Source organism: Haemaphysalis longicornis, unplaced genomic scaffold (genome assembly GCF_048455015.1).
Source record: "Haemaphysalis longicornis isolate Haplotype H1 unplaced genomic scaffold, Haemaphysalis longicornis Haplotype H1 scaffold_86, whole genome shotgun sequence".
Classification (NCBI taxonomy): domain Eukaryota; kingdom Metazoa; phylum Arthropoda; class Arachnida; order Ixodida; family Ixodidae; genus Haemaphysalis; species Haemaphysalis longicornis.
Window position 1 is genome coordinate 1,039,694 of NW_027526455.1, and position 21,511 is coordinate 1,061,204.

A 21,511-nucleotide genomic window follows, 5' to 3' on the forward strand; every position below is an offset into this window, starting at 1 on the left:
TCATTGGAATCATGGGAAATTTTGTGGCTGAGCACCAAACTCTTTTGTTGCTAACGGGTTGACCTCTCGTTCTCATGCCCATCGCGACACTCCGTTGGATGGGAATGCGAACATGACGCTTTCTTCGCAGAAGCAGTCTTTTGGCTAGAAGATGCCTTGGTCTCTGACCAAGAATCGCCTGGCGTGTATGCGTGCTTGTTACAAAGGAAGCTGTGTGGATTTCCTTGTACATCGTGGTGTTCAACTGCCCATGGAGGGACTACCGCTTCCCAGACCCTTTCTCCTCTCGGTGTTTCCCTAGTTTTGTCAGTCCTTGTGCCTAGAGGCAGTTGTCAGCAGCTTCGACTAATTATTCTGGCATTTGGCAGCCTCTTTCCTTCGAGAAAATTGCCAGCTTCTCATGACATCTGCTCAAAACTGCTGAGAGACTCTTTTGCCGCGGACAGCTTCGTAGGTTCTGCTGGTCTTAGGCAGTTCCTGCCACTTGTCAAAATACCCTAACAAGCGAGCAGCGAACTGGCGGCCTGTCTCAGAGTTCTCTGGCTTCGCTACATAAAACTTGGTTCGGTACCCATCTCGAGTGTAGCGAAATCTCTTGAACAGGCTGTGCTTGAGCATCGCGCAATTCTTTGCATCATCTGCAGCCATGCGTCTCATGACAATCAAAGCTTCAACAGTGAGGTGCAAATTAGATGAGAACGCTGACTCGTCCTGCTGGCAATTCTGGCTCGTTGCCACGCATTCAAAACACTTGATGTAAGCGTCCAGTTCATCACGCTCCTCATTGAATGTCGCGATCAGCTTATGAGGGCTGTCTCACCCATGCGCAGCGCTGGTAGCTGCAGATGGTCCTGATTCTTCTATCGCAATGGCTTGCTGCTGTCCCACTTGCACTGGAGTTGAAGGATCGACCGCTCTGTTTCTAAGCGAGCTGCCGCTTCGCCATTCGCTTCCCCTTCCCCTGTCCATTTTTTCGTGATTCCCGCGCGCGCTGTGTCAACCCATTCTTTAAAATCAGGACTCCAGAAGCCAAATTTCTCCCCTAGGTTCATCAACTTCTCGAGCTCCTTTCCTGTCCGTCACACGCATGATAACTAGGTGATTATCTTAAGGGTAGAATTAAAAGCAAAGTCTTGCCGTAGACGACAGGTTGTGATGGGCTCCTTTGGCCTTGAAGGTGAGTGAGGAGTACTAATGGGACTCGAGAGAGACGGAAAGACAATGAGTCAATTTACAGCGTTACGAGAAAGTGGAAAACCGGTATCATAGTGAACAACGACAAAAATACACCAGTCAAATATTCTTTACTCGAGGTCCAGGGTGGTTAAACAACCAAACGTTCTCACAGCCGCCTCGGTGCTCGATGCTCGGCGAAGTCAATGGCGGGCCATTCTCAGTCCCGGTTGCTGCACAGCGTTTGCAGTCTATTGTCAGCTCTGCCCGACCAAGAGAGCAGAAGGAACATTATGTTCTACGTGGTGGGTGCTGTGGTGGTTCCACCCTGGGCCGTGATCTTGAGCGTCGGCCAGTCGTAGATGCACGCCCCCGTCATCTGCGGGCACTGCACGTGTTGGCGCGACTGGCGCACCTGGAACCACTGGTACTGGATCTCGAACATGGGACTACGCGTCCGGCTCCGATCCTCGTTCTCTCGCCCACTTCTCTAGTTCCAGTCTCCACCGCTGCCCGAACCGTGGTTGTTGTTGTTCCTTTGTTTGTGACGCATACACACTTGGGGGATTGGCAAGAATCGGGAGCTTTGTTGCGGCTAATATGCCCAATTTATTACACTGTAATTTAGAAAAAAACATTTTACAATAATCGCACAAAAAATATAAGAATTTGTAGAAGAAAAGTGCGCACTAAGCGGAAATCTGCACAAAAAGGCTGTGCGGGAATTTGGAAGAAAAGGCTCTTTTTTATCTGTGCAGAGCTAAAAAAACTCACCAACCGTGTTCTACCCCTCGAGCACCTTTCTTTCCTCTACCTTTTCATGCGGCCATGCGGGTTTCACAATTTCGTCCACTTTGTTGCCAATCCTCACAATTTATGTCCTGATGGCACTAATTCTTTTGCAAACAAAAAATTTGTGCACATAAAATTTTACTTTTAGGCCGACACTATACTATCTCGTAATATAGTTTCTCGTTACTCATTGTTTTAACAGCACGTATTTTACGTCATGCATAAATCTATTTCATTAGGAGCTTCAAAATATTGTTTTAAGACCATTATATCGCTTTTTTTTCATTGTGAATAAGTAGTGGGTGATCTCAGACATGATTGAACAAAGTATGGCTGGTCGACCAACTCAATTTGTCTGACAATATTTTATATCATTCCCTAACTATTCAAATATCGGTATTCAGCTATATTTTCTCCGGAAATATGCCTAACTGTAAGACATTTTGAAGCGCGACAAGGTGTACCCCTGCCGCTACATGCCCATGCTCCTCGGCCAGTTCTAGCGACGTCTTGCTGGGAGGGTATGTATGAGAAGCAACTCCTAAATTTTATGCTCAATTTACACATCTTGCCGATCTCTCTAAAAACGTTCTGTTGCTGTCAACAACGTCACTTTTGCGCAATAAAATATCAAATTCAGCTCTTAGCGCACATTTCTTCGAATTTTGAACCGAAATATTGCAAAACGTACTTCCCTTACAACCTTTAAATCTTTCTCTTGCGTGATTTTCACAGCTTTAAACAAACACGCTGAATACTACAATTGTATACTGCATGTCTATGATTCACCTGGCACACATTTTCGAAAAAAACTGAACACACAATATTCAGGAGCCGATTTAAAACAACACATCTCGGATTTTTTCCTAATTCTCCTTCCTAATTCCTAATTCTAAGATGTAGGCCTTCACATGTACTTGCACATCACTGCACAGCGCAAGAGAAGAGCCCTATACGCCCGGCTCTTTACGACGCACTCTTGTGATAGCGACTGCAGGCATATTTGCATAAATTATGCATCTTTTGCACAAAAGGCTAATTAATCTTTTAAAGACACAATAAATGAGAAGTTAACAGAAAATATGGTATTTTAATGTCTACGTTGCCACCATAACAAGCAATGTGTACCCAGTTTAAAGTGTATGGATTGGGGAAACAACGACAAGGCACTTAGGTTCAGCCTCATAAATAAAAAAGCAGTATTCCAATTTTTCTGATACTCTCCCAACATGCTCATCGCTAAATTTAGTTTGGTTACAAGTAGAAACAATTTGCATAATATCGATACTGGAGTGTGTACGGCACACAGGAATGGAGCCCCGTCAGCCATGTTCCTGGAGGCGTGCTCAGACAGTAAATAGTGGTGCCACGTCCCCCTGCGCCTGCTCTTCCATTGCGTACTCCGGGAACATAATGTTACCACGGCGCTGTGAATGAAATGATACCCATCCAGCGGAGCTTTCTAGAGCAGCCCTTGCGCACAGCCTCTGCTCGTATCGTGTTACGCTCTCAATGTGAAAAGCTGCAACAGAGAGAGCGTGACACCATGACACAAGCAGCTTTCAGCAGATAAAAAAAATTATATAGATTAAACAGAGGCTCTAGGGCCTTCCTATTTTGATCTACGGTGCCTGACATTTCCCATACAATTGTCCTCTCAGCAATGTCTTCGCGCTTAGAAGTGAAGCCCCTTTAAATACGTCAGTGTAGGCTTAGTCGTAATATGCTGGGTTTTCCACATGGTGTGTTGCGCACTGAAGCACGGTCATCGACGAACAGTCTATGATTAAAGAAAGCGCCTTTCGTGTTAGCGAAAGTATCCCAACACAGATCACATTATAATTATCCCTTAATAGGACTCTAAGTTTACGCACAAGCTATACGAAATATTCGCATAGACAACCGACAGTGCGCTTGTTCTGCGGATTAAAAGTGGGTGTTACTGGGTTTACAAATTTTAGTGCAAGGTTCTCGTTCGCCTCAAGATACATGTTACTGTCTGTGGCCGTCGTCCACCCCTTGTCGATTTCATCCAAAGCAACGCAAGTCACCTCAACGAAGGCCCTAGAACCTCTCTCTACTAGAGGGCCTGGTTTATTAGGCTCTCTTTTATTTCTATAATTTTTTAACTGCAGAAGGCTGCTTCTGTTATGGTGCCACGCTCTCTGTGGGGCAGCTTTTCACAGAGAAAGCGCAACTCGATACGAGTAGTGGCTGTGCGCAAGGGCTGCACTAGAAAGCTCCGCTGAACTGGTCTCAGTTCATTCAGAGCCGCTTGGTTTGATACCTTGTGGCCATGCGCTACCGCGTTACAGCGCCATGTGCTCGATGGACGGCAATGTGCAATTCCCCTCGTCGTGGACGCCATCAGCATAGCGACCGAACGCCGCACTAGAAATTTATTACGCGCAACAAGCACCCACGCGAGACTGAGGGCGACGTTTGGCCTCACTCCTCGCCATCTCGGCATCAACGCGGAGCGTGATAGTAGTAGGGTGCTGGTGAATCGAGGTAGCCTAGATAGCAGCTGTCAGGTTGGGGGGAGAATAATAAATGTAAGAAGAAACTTGGGAAACGATAGTAGTTTATGATACCAGAAAACCACATCCAACTTCACAAAATGAGCTAAGCAACAACGGGCAACTACAAGTCAAGCATGTGACGGAAGCCCGTCTGGTCGAGATGCATTTTGATGAAGAAAGATAACGACACCGACAACAAGTAGTAGTTGACTTCAAAGGAAATTAACGTTTCGGCCAAGGCTTTCGTGTGGGAGCCAAAACGTTTATTTTCTTTCAACTCAACTAACAGGTAACTTATAAGCTGGGGAATCTTAACAAAGCATTATACGGAACGGTCCAGAGTTCTAACCACCGCGAAAGAGTCAAAGCCGGAAAATGGGAAAATTAAATCCGTTCCACTCAATGTGAAAGCTGTTGGAAGCGCAGACCAGTGATTCGCCATAATGGGCTGTGCCGCCGTTATCCGCTTTGCTACCACCCCATGCAATTCAAATTTCCCGCCTTCGCAGTGGTCGCCCGCCCCCTGCCTGAAACTGTGCCATCAGGAGTTCTGTTCTCTTTGTGCTTTTCTCCCGGCACGTGGAAACTTTGCCCTGCCATATTTTGCGCAAGCGCGAGGATTAGATTGGATTGCATTGGATTGGAGTGTATTGGTTTCGGATTGAATTGCATTTAGATTGGCTTTGGATTGGACGATCAGCAGCAGTAAGCATGATAATCAGCTAATCCTAGACAACCATGAAAGCTAAGAATAACCAGCTGAAACTTAGCTCACGCTACGTATATTCTGGAATCGCCGAGCTAAGCCAGTGCTAAGCGCGAGCGGTTCACGAGTTTCCAGCGCTTATGACTACAGTATAGCCCACTTATAGCGAACCCTGTTTTAACAAAATAGCGGCTATAACGAACAAATCTTCGTTTCCCGCCACCATAAGTATACATAGATTTTGTGTCCAGATATAACGAAAAGCGGATATAACGAACTGATTTCGGTTTCCCGATGTCTTCGTTATAAGCGGGCTCGACTGTATATACTCCGACTGCATATACTTGGCTTTCGAAGGCTCTGGGGTTACGCCGCGGCGAAGGAACTGTGACAGGCTACATCGTAACGCCATGGTGATATGCTTGGTTCCAGCGAGCGAGCTAGGACGACAAGGCGAGCGCCTAAAGTGATCTGCACTTAAAAGTCGCAGTACTTGTTCGCTGTCGGAACGGGGTTATCCCACACGTCTGGGAAGCAGAGCTGTGGTGTTGCGGTGTTGCAAGGTCTAGCTGATATCGTGGCCATGGTGGTCAAGCGCGCTCCGAGCACCAGTTGCAGAGTGGCCAACGTAGCTGTCTAGGGGGGTCTCTGTCTTTCAACGACGCACGGCGGGATGACTTCCTTGCGGAGGAGAAGCTCTGGATGCTTCGGTTGTCGGGGACCTGTTGGGCGCGACACGGGTCCGGTCGCCCGACCATAGTACATCCCGGTCACGCTCCACCCTCCGACTCTCACGGTGTTCTTCACGTTAGCAGCCACTTACCGATTGGACGGCGGCAGCCGCCGCTCGTGCTTTGCTCTCGAGGGCTGGCCGCCGTAGCCATTGCAATGACCTTGGCGCCGCATGCCTCGCGTCTTCTTCTTTGTTGTCGGTTTTTTTGCGTTTGTTTTGTTCTTGCGACTTTTTCGCATGACAAGTAGGGTGCTTCTATTCCAGTGCCGTGGTCGGACACTGGTGAATCGAGGCACCCCAGGGAACGCTCGTAGAGGCCACACAAGTCGGGGTCGTAAAGTCACGACTGAAAATACTGTGGCCAAGAAAGAACCTTTTTTACTGCCTTTATATTTTCAGTAAAGCTTGATGTCGGGCTAGTTTGTGTAACGGGCTTTTGGCGGTAAATTGCGCTTGTTGTGATCAATGATTGTGAGCTGATTGGGAGCTGATATTTTTACCCGAATTCTTTGTGCGTTTGTTTTTGTTCTGCGGTCGCTTCACCTTTGGCACCGGAGTTTGTTTCTCTCGGCGTAGTGGCCGGTTACTTAAATCGAGTAAGGGCATCGTCAAGCTGTTAACACTCGTCTTCGAGCTGCCTGCCTTCCTGAGCAGCGCTCACGGGTGAGCCGGCATGCTGAGCCCTCTCGCAGGCGAAACGCCGACAAGATGACACTGATCAGTGTTGCGTAGTTACCATTCTGGAATTGAAATGATTCAGAATTCATTCTACCTTTTCGAGATGCCAGAATGGAATGGCAATTGAATAAAGACAACGCTTGAAGGAATTGAATGGGAGTGGAATTAAATAATTTTTGGCGGGAATGGAATGGGAATGGAATGATAATTTTTAGACGACGTCGTCACCATGGCTGGCGCCTTCCGGCTGCCTAATTCTTCCGTGGCGACGACTGCGTCGATATATCTCAAAGTAGTCACCAGTGACAAAAACAAAGACGCATACCCGACATCTCGAGTAACTAAATCCGCGCAGCCTGCCGCAGTGTGTGTAAAAGTGAATTTGGAGCGGCGCAAGCTCGTCTGGCCAGTGGCACTGTTAGGTCGATTCGTCGTGCTTCGGCAGGCTTTCTAAAGCATAGCTTTCTCTGTACAAATGTCCGTGGCGCCGATGGCAGACCGGCGCCTCTCAGTGGCAGGCGCCGTGTGACCAGGACAGCAGGCGGGGCATAGCAGCTGCAAGCATGGAGGGAGGAGGGGGGATACGGACGACGCACATCCGAAGCCACGCCGTTTATCACCTTAAGCTGATGCTGCGAAATCTTCAAGCTAATAATCTAAACTGCTTGCGCATGAAACATGGACAAAAAAGTCTGCTTGGCGTTCTCCTCCCACCCTCCGTACCCGGCGCGCAATGAATAGCCCTTGTAGCTTGCAAGCCGACCCGACCTGGTTAGCATCTCGCGGGAATACGACGTCAACCTATCGGCCATCTTCCTGTGTGTTTCAGCCGGGCCCCGGGGCTCCAGCAAATTAAAACCGAGGCACTAAAAGAAAATAGCGCCTGAGAGCCTTCTCTGCACACCACCCGCCATAAGCGTAACAACCGAGCTTCGGATATGTTACTGAGCTTTCTGCCTCCACGCTCTGTTACGTTGGTTACCGTAGTGGGCAGCTGGGATATACGATTACACTATATATATGTAAGACAATGCAGAACACCCTTCTGCCGAAAAGCGTTTGTTTCTAACAGTTGCGGCTAAAATAGCGCCCTTTTTGCGAGTGTTTTGACAGCTCTCAGCAGTGCGACACCGTGCTTTGATTCTATCCGAATGTGCTACCTTCTCCTCCAGTTGTGCCAAACTTGTTCGTGGCTTTGTGGCTTTGCGTCTATTCACGTGGCCTTTGCCCCTGGGTACAAACGTACCTGATTACTCAAGCCTTAGTCCTCAGCTTGAAAGTTGGAGCATTGCCATTATTCAGGTAGCAAGGTCTCACTTCACAATTTTGATCAGGTACTTGTGCGTATAGGTTGCACGTTTGTGGAACAAACTCCCGGTCCATACTTGTTTATTTTGCTAAGACTTCCGCCACGATATGGTTCTGTCACTTTAAATTATGGGGTAATAAATGATGTCCTGTATTGAGCAGATTCTGCCGAGGTAAGGCCAGGGCAATAAAGAAATGGAATTGAGGTCAACGTGGAGGCGGTGCCGACTTTCCTATGGTGAATGCAAGAACTGTAACAATGTTCCTTGCCGCTACCCTCCCATCTCTCGCGTTGGTACAGTAATATCGGCGCTCAATCCTGTAAATTCACGGGAAATCATTAAAGTAAGCATTTCGAATGCACGTACATGTGAGCGAGCTCCGCGCGACATACTTGTGAGTTATCCACAGCATACTAATTACGCTGTATGAGGGTACGCAAAGCAGACAGCAAGGTAGCACGCCACAGACTGCAACAAAACGGGAAAAGCAGATATCAATGTAATAGCTGCTTCATATTACGTGCCGCAAGAAGAAACCGTTAAAACATGTTAAAATGAAAGTACCATAATAAGTAGTGGGATCCCGCTACTTATTTGCAAAAGGGGGCAGTGTCACACTTCCTCTTTTTAAAACGAAAGGTTTTTTAGTGTGACTCGTCACATTCTGTCTAAAAACTAATACACTCCCCCTCAGACTGGTTGCTCGATATAAAAGCTCTAATAAGGTATCTCTACAAGCGGCTCATGCGTCAAAATCCTGGAAGCGCAAATTAAATCTCCCTTTCTCTCTCTATAGCTAAAACTGGCCTTCCATTGTGTTAAAACGCTTCCTTGAAAATCACAAAAACGAACCGTTTTAAATAAGATTACACACGCGTCGATCATGACGGAGCACAACAGTATACCTTTATCTCATAAACCAAGTAACGGAGTACATTTACATCATCCGTAGTTGCGTGTACTTAGTGCGCGAAAAATGGCCGCATGGGTTCGTTCTTCGCTTGCGGTTTGGGTGCTTGATTGTTTGAAGATCGGTCTAGACGCACTTTCAGCTAAAGTGGACGCACTTGTAGCTTTCGCGCTTCTCTCTACTATCGTTAGGAGGGCACGGTAATTTTTTGCATTGGGTAGTTGTTCTGCACGAGATAGGCACCCAACCTTCTACCACGTCCACACTTCGGTGACATGTGACGCATTTTGCATCATACTTTTGCAGTTTTCAACGAGTATGATAACGTCAGAATCATGTTCCTGTTCCGCGGTAACTCGATAGAGCACCTGAGGCAGATTGTACGTTGAGGAATAAAAGGAATGGAATTGAACTTTCCGTCCATTCAAGGAGTGGGAAGCGGCTATTTTCTGTCACTCCGAGGAATTGCAATGAATGAAATCACGACAATTTCCAATTCCTTGGAATTTAATAGGGATGAAAAGGAGATGTCTATTCAAAACACTGATACCGATCCATCTTTTTCAGAATTGAGGAAGAACTTTGCACCAATGGTTCTGCGCTCCCTTCCCTACAAGTATGGTACAAGTTATGTTGCCATCGGCAACAATGCGCATGAACCCGTCACACAGATCCCCGGATTTTTCTTTCAAATACCCCGATTTTTCTTTCGAAAACCGCTGTACAAGGTTCTGAGCTGTAAACCTCCTGACATTCAAGGCCGATATACATTGAGCGTTCTCAATAAAGTACGGTTCGAAAACTTGAATAGACGTTCAGCATTCTTTTCCGCATATATCTACTGGAAATAGGCCCACCTCCCTGAAAGCAGACTCTGAACTGAAAAACAATTGCATGGTCCAACTTTGTCACTTTTGACAAATAAACGGCGAATAAAGGTACAAATAAAAATTTCCAGTTTTTAATATGTGGTTCAAGTTGAATCATTTCCTCAAACATAAAGGTGCGGCTCTACAGGCCCAGATTTACTGGATATAGTCCACAGGTATACTCCAAACCATAAGAATACATCCTAGAAACAAATACTAGACATTACTGGGAGAGATTGAGGTGACTACAACACTAATAAATTGAAAAACCATACTGCTTTTTTTGCTGGACGATTTCAGTTATGCAGCGTTTAGCAAAGCATCACCATCACCAAATCACAGGCACAGATTTTTTGGATAAAAGAAGTGACAGGACCTGAATGTAGTAATTTGGCAAGGATTCAGGTAAGGCGAGTGGAAAATGTGGCTGGCAAAGTGCTGACAAATATTCAGGACGTATCCCTGCAATGCCTGCGTAGAAATGTCGAACTTGTGAGCATGAATATGTTGGGAGACTCAAACCATATTCCTCTTCCAGTGCTTCACGGTGTAGGTTGAACTACTGTACCAGTGACCGTGTGCCGTACATAGGTCGGCAAAACAGAAAGAACTCACTCAAAATCAATCACATTTTTTTTTATTTACGCTGTACTCAATCAAACTCAGACTCACAAAGTTCGTCTGTTCACAAAATCACTCGTACTCACTCATCAAATGCTCATTTGTAATCGTACTCACTTGTACTCAAACTCATTTGTCCTCACGAGTATTCGTACTCAATCTGTACTCATGAGTACTGAATCTGTACTCATGAGTACTCACTCTGTACTCATGAGTACTCAATGAGTACTACTGCTCATGAGTACTACTCATGAGTACTACTCATTCTGCACTCGCGAGTACTACTCATTCTGCACTCACGAGTACTACTCATTCTGCACTCATGAGTACTACTCATTCTGCACTCATGAGTACTCCATCAGTACTCATGAGTACTCAATTTGTATTACTCACGAATAATCAACTTATCTGCACTGTTAGCTAGGTCGTAGCTCGAATGAAAGACTAAGTAGAAAAAATAAATTGTTTAATTGATTAGAAAAACACAGGTTACATATAAATCAGGACAGAGGAAGAAAACGTCTGACGCGGTGCACTATCGTTGGGCGACTTACTGTCCGAAGGCAAGTACACTGTACATGGGAGAAAGCGAAACGGAACGTAAGCACTCGCGTTGCGCCTGGCGTCTCGTCTTGTTCTCAGGCCGGGTCGGGCTCAGGGGAGCTCGGGGCTTGTCGGTGCGGCCGTGGCCGTAAACTGCGTTTTTCTGCGTGTCTTCGGGTGGCAGGCAGCTTTTGTCGTCCGTTTTCGTTTCCGGCCGCGCTGATACGTATCCTAATCGTGCTCTGAATCCGAAATGCGCCTGCCCCCAGGCACAATGATGCGTTCGCGTAGATTGACGTCCGTTCGTATCCAGATCACTGTCCGCTTGTTCATAGATGCTCGATGCTGGCGTTTGTTTTTTGTTGTTCCAGATACTAGAAACTTCGATAAGAGGGTGTTCATCTCGTTGAGTTTCGGTGAATTTCAAATCTGCTTGATTATATTGTGTGTGTGCCGTGGGATTCACTTCGTCAGACCTGAACTTGACAGTGTTTACGGCGTTGCGTTGGTTGCGCCGCTTCCGTCGGCGATTGTGTTCGTGTAGCTCGTCGGAGTGCTTGATGCATGTGGGGGCGTAGGCGTCTGGTTTGTCTGGTGGCGAGCTGCGCTGTGTAGGGATCGCATAGTTCGGCGCGTTGAGGACGTCGCTTGAATTGACGCGTGCGTTGCGTATGGTGCGGGAGCCATTTGGCTTTTCGTTTAGTGTGTGGTAGCGGGGCGTTTTCGTAGGGTGGCATGGCTGATCGGTCAAAGTCGTTGCGGCTCCGTGCTCGCAGTCGCCGTGGTTGTTTCGGAAGTGAAACCGTTGTGGTGGGGAAGCGGGCGTAGTTCGTGCCGTCCGTTCGGTCCCACATTCCTCGGCGTCGCAAGCGTGACGTTATCGTCAGGGCATTCGATGCTTCGTCTGGATCGGGTTCATTCGTTGCCGTTCTTGCCGTGTCCGTGTCGTCGCTCAAGACCTCGTCTTTTGCCCGTTGTTTCGAGAATGCTATAATCGCTATCTCTCCCATACAAGCAGGCTCCGTTTATCGCGAGTCCGCTTGCTCACGGTTGCGTCCTCTTGTACGAAATGGTGTTTGTCGTGCGAGTCTCGATCGGAGCGCGGGTGCCGGTGATCTTGTTAATTCTGGCTCGGACATGCCGCATGCGCTGGCCGTGTCGTTGCTCGTTGAAGGACCTACTTGCACGAGTGTCATGTCGTTCGTCCCCTGGACTCGGGCGGGAGCAGCGGGTGTCGGAGAGCTCGTACTTTCCGGAAGGGTTGAACCGCGTGCGCTGGGTCTTTTGTTGCTTGTGGCCAGATGATTTCTGCGGTTGTAACATTCGCTGGCCAAGTCCGGATAGCACCTGCAGTGGGAGCGGAGGATGTCGCGAACAGCAGTTTCCTCCGTGTGTGCTGGCTTGGTGGCGTTCCGTGCGTTGTGCATTTCGTTCTCCGTGGTCAGCTCCACTGGTTCAAGTTGGATGTCGTTCGTCACTTCTGGTGCGTTTCGTGCGCTGTGTGTCTCGTTTTATCTATGAATCTCCCCTATAATTGGGGTGCGGTCGTTCGCCACGTATGGTGCATTTCGGGTGCCATGCGTCTTGCTCGCATGTCGTGGCCATATCCACCAATCCGGATGCGATGTCATTGGTTGCGTGGACCCGCGCCGGGACAGCACGTGCGGAAAATGTACGTACCGGCTCCGTTGCGTTCCGTGCTCTCAGCGTTCCGTTCGTGTACGTCTGTAGCGGAAGAGCGGGTGCCAGGAACGTGGTGCCTTCTGGCTTGTGCGCGCTCCGTACGTTGCGCGTCTCGTTGCTCGTTGCTGGAATGACCTGAGCGTGGGCGATGTAGCTCGTGGGCGATGTAGCAGAGCAACGTGTGTTCGTGATCTCGCCAGAAATGCACTGACCTTCGATGCGTCTCCGTAATCGTGGAGATTACCTGGAAAAGGTCCGGTGAGCACGCAATCACAATTTTGCATGCGTCGTCTCGTTCATGTGCGTGCCGTCGCGCATTCTGCCTGTGCTCGGATCTCGTGCAGTCCAGGTACCGGGGAAAACGTGCGGCCGACTCTCGCCAGTTGTCTCAGAAAACTTTCTCGTTCATCACGCAGCCTTCTGCTCTCAAACAGCGCCGCTTGCAGGGTCATCGGCCGTTTGTTGTCGGAGGCAGCCTGAAGTAGCGTTGGCACATTCGTTCGTTTGGAGAGATGGCGACGTTCTTCGTTGTCCTCTAGAAGACGCAAGATGGTGTCGTCCTTACGGCCAGAGCAGGGTAGCCCTCGTAATCGTAGTGCGCTCACGAACTGATGTTTCTTCGTAGAGCATAGGACGTAGCGTTCTGTTGAAGTCAGCACTGTGTCGACCACCGCTAGCTTGGAGTGAATCGGTGCCCCATGTCTGCGTGCTGCACTCTCGTAGTCGGGGTGCGGTCCGTCCAGGTCGTTCGTCCGTTCGTCCTCCCGTGGCCTTAAATCATGATCCTGTCGACTGCAACATCTTCGCTACGTCGCGGCTCGAATGAAAGGCTAAACAGAAAAAAATAGAATGTTTAACTAATTAGAAATACTAAGATTACATATAGATCAGGACAGAGAAGCCCGAGAAGAAAACGTCTTACGCGGTGCATTGTCGTAGGGCTTCCCACTGCGTGAAGGCACGTACACGGGAGAGAGCGAAACGGGACGTACGCACTCGCGTTTTGGATCGCGGCTGAATGGCGGGGCAGTTGGCCAGTTCTAGAGAGGGCGCATTATGTACGTGAAGCTACTTAACGGCGACCCCAGTAGCTCCCATGTGTACAGCGGGGCGTGATATTAAGTAGCAATAATGAATTATCTTTATGACGGACACAGACAGACAGACTGACAGGCCAACATTGTCGCGCTCAAGTGGCCAAAGAAAGACTATCGTCTTTAAAACCAGAGACGCTGCCGCCGCTGTTCCGAATTCTGCGAACGTTGCGCAACCGTACCCCTCGCAACCGCCGCCAGCCCACAAAGTAAGAGATAAACAGAAAGACGAAAACCGGCTAGCGCGCGAAAAGCCAAAGAGGGAGGTCCCGCCGCAAAAAAGGTACAGAACGGGCACAACGCGTCGTTGTGTCTATTTCCGTTAACAGCTAGGCCAAAACCCACACGGGTCTGATCTTACTAATTTTTCTATGCGTGTGTGTGCGGTTAACCAGAGCGCCCGACACAAATTTGCTGCACCTGGCGACGCGCCGACGGTGGGCCCGATTCGCGCCTCGGTCAGCCAGCCCGCGGCAGACGTGCCGCAACTGGCGGCACACGGCGCCGCCGAGTCTACTCTCCTTTTCCCATCGAGACGGCCGCACCAAACCATGCTTGGGACGACCGGCCCGCAAAAGACACGCAGCGACGAGTAGACTCTGGAGACGGCGCCGCTGAGTCGCCTCCCCTTTCCCATTCGTGGCTCGGCTGACGCAATCACTTCGCCTGCATTCGCTGGATTCAAACTGCGGCCAGTGATAGTCCTGATCACGGGTCCTGATTGGAAAGATTCGAACTGCACGCGGCTGCGGCGGAACCCCGGGGGTATAAAACTAGCCCTGAAGCAGCCGCTGTGCGGCGGCATTTCATCGGAGGCACTGAGTTGAGAAGTGCCTTTGTGCGAGCCATGTAACGCTCTTGCTACCTTTGTGTATATTGTATATGAATGCAGCTTAAAATCACCGTCGGCTCGACAACTTCATCGCTCTCCTCTGCGCCGCGTCGATGGCGGACTGAGCAGGGCAACGTCGCAACATCTATGCATCTGTATTGTAAACCTGTGGCTTTTGTATCTATGTTGTACAACGGGCCCCTTATGTAACACCCCCTGTGGGGTCTTTAAGGAAATAAACTGAAGTGAATCGAACAGTGGTGACTGAGCTAGAATGGCCCTGTCCCAACAGTGTGTGTGTGTGTGTGTGTGTTCGGGGGGGGGGGGGAGAGGGTATCGGTCGCAGTCGAGGGCCGCAGTGCACCCAGTTGCTGCCGGTACTTGGCAGCCGTTACAGCAGCGTAGAACTGCTCTGCCGTGCTTTGTGTACTAGAGAACAAAGTTTGTAGACGCGTTTTTCGGAGGCGTGATAGCTTGCACTCACGTCACTGTATTGCCGTGTTGGTGGGTTGGTTGCACAGTGCAAATCTGCAGCTCTTATCTCGAGCAACGCGGATGAAGCTGACAGCGATCGATCAAAAAGTGCGGTGACGTCGTTATGTGCAATCCACAGGTTTTACGAGACGTTCCAAGATAGGAGCTTAAGCGACAATCCTGGCGTCTGGCGTTGGCGTTCATCAATTCAAAACAATTCCTTCACGAGGCCACTCACAGTGCGAGCTTAAACTCCGCGGGGTTGGTCGCCCCGCCTGTAAACAGTAGTGAAGCTAGGGGAATAACAACCACCGAAATTCACCATCATCGTCAGCGCCCTCATTACACGGTGGCATAAACGAGAAGCGGCGAATCGGGTTTCCACTCGAAAGTAAAGCCATTCGAAAGCAAAACGCTCCTCCAGCGGCAAGATGACAGAGCTCTTCGACAAAATATGCGAGGCTAAACAAGGCGCCGTACGCGTTGAACTGGATATTATGATGTCCGATTCACAACTCACAAACGTGCTTAGGTGTACTCGGATATTTTATTTCCATTGCGGGGGAAATTCCACCACCGCGCCTGTACGCCGTAGTGCACGGTGGGGCTATATGCTCACTTGTAAATGGCACTACACGATACCATATTACTAGCGAACCTGAGCAAAATGTTTCAAAACGGGAACCTAATAAAACCATATGGGCGCATGTACATCAGCCAAACTGTCGCTTGAATACGCACAGCGAACGTTACAAACCACGCAGTTGGTTTGACGTGAGTTACGTAAATTAACTGCGAATGTTGAAATGAGCGGTTCGGCTCACGAAACGACTACACAGCGTGACATGCGTCTACGGAAACTTCTGAAGACCGAAAAAGAGGGACCTCAGTACGCCTAGTTCGTGCGTTGTTAGCAGCCTCCACCGCCTCTCCCCTAAAACAATTGAAAGGGAGCAGCGCAATGAAGCCGCCACGCGTTCAGAGGCCGCGTCAACAAAAATAACTGCGGCATTCAAGAAGTCCCATCAGAGAAGAGCAACCGCGGCCGCGTTTCCCGCCGGGCCCTCACCCCCTCCTTTTTCCCTCTTCACCGTGACCCCTTTGCGAGCGACCACCGAAAAACGCTTGCAGCGCCAAACAGGGACCGGGAAAAGAGGGAGGTGCAGTTTTCGTTGTGTAATTTTACCATGCTTCACAGTTAAGGTGCACAGCGGCACCGCTAAATGTTTGCGACTCGTACACGCGCGTCCAGACTCCAGCTCGTGATAAAAGGTGTTTGCACTACTGTACTCAGGAGTGCATATACTCATGAATACACAGTACTCATGAGTGCTGTACTCACGAGTAGTGGACTTACCCCTGTACTCACTCGTCATCGTACTCACTGTTTTTTTCTGGGTGTGTGATCACTCATCATCGTACTCACTCGTGAGTTTGAGTACAAATGAGTACAAATGAGTGTACTCACGAGTGAGTACGCCGACCTATGGCCGTAGAGCATTTCCAGTTTTTACAGCACAACATTCTACTTCGGGTTTCAAAAGAAACTGGAGTCCGATTTGCATGAGTACAGGTGACTTTTGACATCTCTATTGCTCAGGCTTGCGGAGGTGACTCTTCGTTCTCTCAGTGGAAAGGCTGCTTCTCCGCGCAGCACGAAGTGGGCCTGAGAAACAGTAGTCATGAGACCATGACGCCATTGGAAAAGGTACTTTGGTCAGCGGAGGCTCGCCTTTAAAAGCGAATACACAGCTACGAAAACTCACAACAGGACGAACTTCGCTTCGTTTCTCTGATTTAGGAATTCCGTCATGATGATGAGCTGGCAGTGTTCCTTCCCTAAAGAAACAGAGAAACACCGAAGTATCGTGATAGTGCAAATTGTTAATCTGGTGGTATCCTCGTATTGCACCGTTACTGGGTGTAATTAGGCCAGGTAGGGCTATCGCGGCTACAGGCTGGATTACCAGTTGCTCAAGCGATTCGTCCGGGGAAGTGCACAGCTATCAAGCTCACACGCCTTCAGCTTCCCGTTGATTTGTTTTAACATTCACACTGTTCACCCATTGGGTGATGAAAAAGCAAGTTATTTTATTCAGAAGTATGACAAGGCTGCCTGAAGTAATCGCTGCCAGTGCAAGGATTGCACTCAGCCGCCGAGTGCGCTGACATCAAGGGCGATAGCTAGCTTAGCACAATGTCTATGCTAATCTCGGTATTTGACCCACCGCGCAGGCTAAGTTGCTATGGCATTGTTCTGCTGAGCACAAGGTCGCCGGCTCGTTTCCAGGGGGCGGTGGTCTCCATTTTTGTCGAGGCGAAGATAAACAACGCCCATGTTTTCTAGATTTATTCCGACATTAAAGATCCCGAGGTGGTCAAAATTATTCCGGAGCCTTCCGCTATGGCATGCCTCATCGCCGGTGTAGCGTCGGCGCGTGAAATGCTACGATCAACCACGATTATACAATTAAAAGCATGCTCTCTCGCTTTATCACTGTGGAATTGGTTACTTTAGAGGAATACAATCTACTCAACCCGTGTGTTCTTCGCATATTAAAAATTATTCGTACAATAGAAATTACAATTCAAACTGCTACGTCCAGCTTGACGCCCTGATGCACGCAACCATTTTCACATCGTGTATTCGATACGTCACAGCACTTTTTTTGTTTATGTGGCAAACTCTGGCGCGTTGATGCATGCTATTAGATGATAGAAACGTGACTTCATAAATAAGGAGCCCGGTAGTAGTGACGGCAAACTTCGTTTCCTGTTGTTGATTCATCAGAAGATGGATAGGCGCCGTTGTGTTGTCTACGTTTTGGTGACGTTGTTCACAGCACTGCTGTCAACTGCCAAGCTCATCCGCGAGAGCTCAGCACGCCGGCTTTACCTGTGAGCTCGCTCAGGCGAGCACAAAATGTGAAGCCGAACGTTCACAGCTCAACGCTGCACTTACTTGTTTTAAGCAGTGTGTCGAACCGAAAAAAATACCGGTTCGGTTAGGGCTCTGGTTCAGGCGAAATCATTTCGTTCCGGTTCAGTTCCGATTCGACAAAATCACGTACCTAACCGATTCGCGAGCCGGTTCGGAAGCTTAAACTACCCAGGCGGCACAGAAATTGTGCCCCAAGACCGGCCCCTCTATGGCCGCTTTCTGGCATGTCCGGCCAGCATCCAGGTTCTGGCAGCCACTGATCATGCGTTGAACGGCCAACATTCGGCAACCAGCGCTTCGGTATTTTTCCGTCCGCCCGTGTGCGGACGCACAACGGTAGCTAAACGGCTGCCAGATATTCAGTTCTCTTACGGCTGCCAATGTTGCGAAAAAGAACGGCCGAAGTACGGCCTTAGGGCATCCGTTTTTTCTTCGGGAAGCGGTAATCGGCCGAAGCACGGCAAGCGACCGGCCACAGAATATGCGTATTCTTGCGGCAGTTGGTGTTCGAAAGGAGACAGGCCGGAGCGCGGCTGCCGTGCATTCGTTGTTTCAACGGTGAACCGCGCGTCGGGCGGTAGAATATTCGTTTTCTTCGGGCAACCAGTGTTATGAAGGATACCGGCCGACGTACGGCCCCAGAATATACGTTTTTCATTCGGTTAGCTGTCCTCGGCCGAATTACGGCAAGCGAATGGCCACAGAATATTTGGCAACCGGTGTTCAAGAGGAGACCGGCCTACGTAAGGTATCTGGTTATACGTCATTTTTTCGGCAAACGGCACACAGCCGAACAACGGCACGCGCCTGGGCGCCGAGAATTCATGCAGAGACGTGTTTGGAAGGAGACCGACCGGTTTTTTCCTGGGGGGGAGAAAAAGCTGTTAGGGAGGCGAACGACGGGGACGCGTTTTTCATCCGCTCCGTGTTCTACGTTTTAAATGAACGAACATCGTTTGTCAAACAGTAATGAGTTTTCTCGGTGAACGGGCAAGGTGCAAGGACTCACTGGACATTAGCAGGGAACCTTTTAGGCCATCTAAATGTCATTTATTGCCACAAGAAGACTGTGCCACACCGACGGGTGAGCTAAGCCTCGCCAGTCATCGCCGCTACCACGCCTCTGCCGCCGGCTTCGTTGACGCATCAGCTCGAGGCTATTCGCCCCCTCAAGAAATGGAGAGCATTGGAGACATCGACCCGGCAGAGATGTCCGATCCGAGATGGAGATGGTTCACCAAAATAACTGGCCTTCAAGGGCGTCGAGCAAGCGGCCACCACGCAGGAGCTAAACCGCCACCATGTCAAGGACTCCCCACCAAAGAAAGGCAAGTGCGAGCAAAAGCGCAAGTTATTCTGCTTACAATTAAACTGCGACAAGCAATGTTGCACTATGTTGTTGGTGATAAACGCAGAAGAGACTCGCTCGTGCATTGGTAGGATGTTACTTCATGGGATTTTACAACTGCCTATTTAGAAAAAAAAATATTTTAAATTTGCGTAAACAACATAGCCTTGTCACTGACGAAGCCTAGCTGTTAATTTAGTTCCGATGTTTGAAGGTGAGCTTAGCTACTCCTGGGATATGACTCATTTGGTTAAACATAATCGCCAGCATCCTAGCAAACACGGATTTTGTCAGGATTTTCTTGCTCAACGCAGATTGTTGAGTTCACGCACGATTTGGCTCTTGCAATAGATAAGCTTAAAGTGGTTGACTGTATATTCTTGGACTGCAAAAAGCAAATGATGGTGTTCCATATCACCTTCTGCACAGTACATTTCATCCTATGAACTGAATGAATCGGTTTTCGCATTGTTATTACTATTGGCTCTATAGCTTTGTTCAAAAGTACTGTGTAGTTTACCGGACTATAGCGAATAAACGTGATCCCGTATACCTGCAGCTTTATTCGAATTTAGTAACATCCTGGTGTGCTGATTCAGAAAAGTTTTTGGATGTTAACAGTCTGTTAACGGCACCTTTACAAGAAAACATTCATTCCAATTGAATACGTATACCGTAACTTATGCTGCTGTGACAACGGCCGAGGAATATAAATACCTAGGAGTTTATTTAGGGAGTGGTTAGAGGTTAAATAGGCAGGTTCACACCATAAAAGTTACGGCTGCATATGTTTTTGGCTTTATGAGACGAAATTTCAGTGAACCTCCATCTAAGTGAAAAGAACAACCGTATTTCACTCATGTGCACTCAATCTTGGAGTACGCATGTGTTTTCGTGGATCCCTACACCAAAGAGCTGGTTGATACGCTCGAAAACATACAGAATATGTCAGTGCGATTCGTATTAGGTAATTGGCACGCTCAACTTAGCATGAGAAAGTAAAAGTAAACTGAAATGGCAGGACGTGAAAGATCACAGACGAAACCACAGGTTGAACTTTTTTCGTAATATCTATAATTCGAAAACTGGAGTAGAAGGAGAGAAGTATGTCCAAGCGCCATTCTACATATCGCAAACTGGGACCGCTAGCTTAAAGCAAATTTTTAACTTTCCTTTAAAGGTGACGTCTTGCGCGATGCATTTTATTTTAGATCAATACTGCAGTGTAATTATCTTCCACGTATGATTGCATAACTGTTTATATTGACGATTTTCAGCGCGCTTTGTAGAATTATTTTGTTATTTTGTCTCATATTTAATGCTTAGTGTTATGTATCTACATTCTGTAATGCATGCGAAGGCAAGCAGGCATCAAAAAATAAATAAAACAATGAATAAATAAATAAATAAAAATAAATAAATAAATAAACTTCCAGAGGCGCAAGTTTGCCTCCGACGGGTTGAGAACCCTACGCATTCAACCTTGACCAATAAAATATTTATTTCCCTATTCGTTGCAGTATGCAAGGTTTCCTGTATGCATGCTACCATTGCTATGTTATTGGTTTGAAACAAATTATGTAACTCTAATTTTACGCCTTTCCTTGCGTGAACACAGAGGGATACAACTGCAGCCACCTGAAGCAGGGCGTCATTCGCAACGCGTCTAGAATTTTTTGAACGTAGTATGACATTAGAAGAAAATTAAGTTGTTTTGGACTATTAAGTGGTGTGGACGTATACTCATGAAAACAACATTAAAATAGATTGAAAATGAAAGTACCTGGTCGCTCCTTCTTAGGATCAGCCCTGCGCAAGATTATCAGAAAAGTTGATCGAGTAGAAAATGTATTTGCAAGAAAAATGGGCAAAAACTGGGCATACTTTTTTGTGAAGGAGTTATATTAAATGCTCCTGAGTGTTTTGTTGAGAACCAAAACGCTTCGTAAAGGCATTCACGCCGGTTTTATATACATCAAAATTGGTCAAGCAACTGTTATAAAAATAGTTTATGTAGTCATAGCATGAAAGTGTTCCGGAATATTGCCCTAAAAGAAATTGGCTAAAAGCGGCGCAATATATCTGTCTGAAATTCAACCCACTAAAGTATGCGCCCTCCGCCCCCCCCCCCTTCCCTCCTCTTTCCCCGTTTGTTACAGGTAAGCCGCCCCACATAGGATATCAGGATCTGGACAATACATCTATTCAAGCTCTACAAAGAACTGAATATCTTCTGTGTTCGGCAGTAAAAGAGGCACCGAAATTAAAGGAACGACAATTTG